The sequence below is a fragment of the Temnothorax longispinosus genome, chromosome 8 (genome assembly GCF_030848805.1).
Source record: "Temnothorax longispinosus isolate EJ_2023e chromosome 8, Tlon_JGU_v1, whole genome shotgun sequence".
NCBI lineage: Eukaryota > Metazoa > Arthropoda > Insecta > Hymenoptera > Formicidae > Temnothorax > Temnothorax longispinosus.
Genome location: NC_092365.1, coordinates 8,194,513 through 8,198,325, shown reverse-complemented (window position 1 = coordinate 8,198,325; position 3,813 = coordinate 8,194,513). Strand labels below are relative to the sequence as shown.

The 3,813-nt window shown below is 49.7% G+C and overlaps 1 pseudogene; it reads right to left on the bottom strand.

Annotated features, from left to right (window-relative positions):
- Positions 1-1,172: 1,172 nt before the first annotated feature.
- On the bottom strand, positions 1,173-2,474 carry LOC139817878 (uncharacterized; annotated as a pseudogene).
- Between the last annotated feature and the right edge of the window lie 1,339 nt (positions 2,475-3,813).

Below are 3,813 nucleotides of genomic sequence, written 5' to 3'. Positions count from 1 at the left end.
CTTTCGCACTTTTAGCATTACACTGACGAGCAGCCACACGTGGCGCGCCTCGCCCTTAGGCGACGACCGGCCAATATGGCGCCCGTTACACGTCGGTCAGACTACGAACAACCAAACATGGCGAACTTCGCACAGCGAGAGTTATGACGACGAAGGGCTTTTAGCATTACACTGACGAGCGGCCACACGTGGCGCGCCTCACCCTTAGGCGACGACCGGCCAATATGGCGCCCGTTACACATCGGTCAGACCACGAACAGCCAAACATGGCGAACTTCGCACAGCGAGAGTTATGACGACGAAGGGCTTCGGCCCCTTCGCACTTTTAGCGGTTACCATGTCGAAGGCCACACATGGCGCACTTCGCACTGGGTCGACGAACGGCCGAACACGGCGCACTTCGCACGTGGTGAACGAACGGCCGAACACAGCACACTTCGCACTTGGTCAAATGAACGGCCGAACACGGCGCACTTCGCTCTTGGTCAAACGAACGGCCGAACACGGCGCACTTCGCACGGGAAGGTTCTGACGACGAGCGGCTACGTGGCGCACCTCGTCCTTCGTTTCCTTTGCAGAGGAAGGCTCAACGGCGCATCCCGCCGGCCGCGGTTACGTGCGCGACCGGCCCAAGATGGCGGACGCTGTACGTGGCTCGCTACCACGTAAGCCGACAACGGCTCACCGATCCCGCGAGACCGCGAGAACCTCACTCGCACGACAATCTTGAGGATCGCGGACGGAAATCTTGACGCGAAACGCGATTTATCGTCGCCGGAGACATAAGCTCAGAATCACAAGCGAAAATCTGAGCTCGCGCGGACGGACATCTTGACGACACAAAACGGAGATCTTGACGATCCGAGGCAAAATCGTAGCTAACGCGAGCGGATATCTCGCTCACGTGAACTCGGGCCGCTTTCCGCTTTTGGTTGCCCTTCGCAAGCGAACTCGAGAACCTTCGATGGGCGTTAACTCGCACGTTTTTCGCGCCGAGGAAGGAAGGCGTCTGCCGCGCCGCGAACTTACGTCTAGGGGCCGAGATCAAACGTCGATAGATCCGCGCCGCGGGGCCGAAAGCTCGCGTCGCCGAGCGCGCCACCCGGCGGGCTGGGGCCTCGCGAGTAAAGCTCCAGAGTCGGAGCGACGAATCACGACTGGGCAGGAACGGCTCACTCAAACCGAAACAAACAGTAATTACTATATTCTTTGGTTGTTAATGTAAATGCTGGAAATTTAATTTGAGTATGCGGGTTGGTACATCCCATTTGTAATAATTCATTGCTTTTTTGTAATAATTGAGGACCCTCAAGATTATTAGAGTGTTCAATTTTATTTGAAACTAAATTAGATTGTTCACTCAAACGATTGTATATCTCTTGAAGTGGTTTTTCGAACTTTCTAAGCAATTACTTAATTTTAAATAAAAAATTTTCGAAAGGAAAAGCACTGAATGCATCAAGAGGTCCGAAATTTTTAGCATCTGTTGCTAGGTGAATCAAATTATGAAGATTATATGTTACACTCTCTGCTGTATATAAATGTTCCATATTTTCGACAAAATTAAGAAGATCGTTTGCATAGTCGTAGTATGTATCGCAAGAATCATCAGCACAATAATAATCGCATTGCACAATTCAGGACATTAAAATAGAGATACTTGTCCGAGGGTAAACAATTTAGCAAAACCGCAGGTCCTAAATAGAGAAGAAATGTTCGGTATTGTGTGGCTTTCCATCGAGAAAATTCGTCTAAATCGAAATGATTTCTGGCAAAATCCATTGAAACAAATTTTGAAATACCTTTTAACAAAGTGGATAAAGAATTGAGATGAAGTTGAGCAACCCTTGGTGTTTGCGATTTATCCATCCAGGAGCGTAAAAGTTGTTTCATAACTCCCAAACAAGAGTTATGCATATAATCTATAACAAAAGATTTTACCATAGACACAGAAAGAAGTTCAAATGGAGAAGAAATATTTGGAAGATGGTGCTGTGGTTGAATCCTATTTTTAAAGTCAGCGTCAGTTCTAAGAGATGCAGTAACGTCTGTAAACGTCATACGTCTGTTGATACTTCTACCTCTAACTGTACACTTTCCACATCCAAAATACGCATTATGCGATTTAGTACAAGTAACATATGCTCTAGCTGGAGAATCGCAAATGATAGCTCGAATCTTAATTCGATACATCAAACCGTTAACTTCAAATCCATCAGTTTGTAATATTGTACATTCGTCAACGAACGGCTGAAGAAATTCAGATAACGGATCCTTGCGACCGCGCGCTTCAGGGGCGAGTTCGGAAACGATCCGACGAGCATGCCCGATGGAGAAGATACCGACTGAGGGGACGAAGGCGACGATCGGTAACGTGCGACGCCCAAACCAGAGTAACCTACAGAAGCAATGGGCCAGAGGACCACCCCGCGTGCCTGGCGCACGAGTGTGCGATGTCAAATTGACCGACGGAGTAAGGTTCCCCAAAAAAGCACCGACTTCGGGAACAAGAACGCCCGACAAATTGGGTGGAACCTGGGACACAGCCCCAGGGGGTCGGCGCCAATGTCCGGCGAAATTTCGGCGAAATGCATTTTCGCCAGGGACACCCATCCGACAGTCTCACCAGGACCTGGGACACCCTCCCAGGAGGTCGGCGTCAAGGTCAGACGAGTTCCCCGGGAAACGCATCTTCCCCGGGAACAAACGACGGAATCCGTCGCGAGAAGTCCTGGGACACCTGCCTAGGGGGTCGACGTCGAGCTCCGACGAGATCCCCGGGAAACGCATCATCTCCGGGAACAGTGACCCGGAACAGCGATACCAGCTCCCGAGAAACCTAGCCAGAGGGTCGGCGTCAACGGCCGACGATATCGACGTCACCCGGACGTCGTTTACGGGAAGAACACCCAAATTCATCATCAGGGGCATCTCCGAGGAGGTGCGCATGGGTCGACGTCGTCCGCGTCGAACAGTTTCCGCGAGTGAAAACCTGGTGCAGCGGTACCGAGGAAGGAAGATTCTCGCACTGCGTTGCGCGTGGAAATTTCCACGGGAACCTTCTAGAACGGGCATGAGTGAGAGATGCGCAAAAGGGCACGCGAGAAAGTAGTGAAAATCATCGTGTTTTCGCATGATCGCGCCAGATGTGCCGGCCGCGAACAATAGACGATCGAGAAAGTTCCGAGGAGTGGGAACGATCCGGCATAAGTGGGGAGCCCAAGCGAGAGCGACCGCTCGAGGCAGTCTCTCGGGTATAGCCGTGGCGAACACACGTATCACACTCTGTACGATCGGCATACGCGTTATACTTTACAACCGAGAACTCCCGCGTACTATCGCGTAAAATCTACTCGTCTTAACTAACAGCGAGGGGCAATTAATTGCCAAATACAATCGAGTGTTAGCAACAATACGCGAGTTGAAATTCGGATACATTGTTAATTAACGGAAGTGCAATTATCGAGTATATAACAACCACGGGCATTGGGTCACGCGGATACGGAATATTGTGCGGACATTATTAATTATTGTATTTAACCACCGAATACTCGTTCGTTACATCTGCGCACGAACATTGTACGATAGAGTGATGATCACAGCCGAGTGCGTGATCATAGTTTAACAATCACGAGGCACAAAGTCCTCCGATCGGAATAATTATCTGGAATAAAAGCATCGTATCGACTAAACGAATAAGCCGAGATACGCAATTTGAATAATTGTGCAACTTTATTAAAATAAAGCGACATTCACACCGAGGCGAGAAACTCGTGTTGTGAGACACCTTTATGATATTGTGAAACGGCCTGT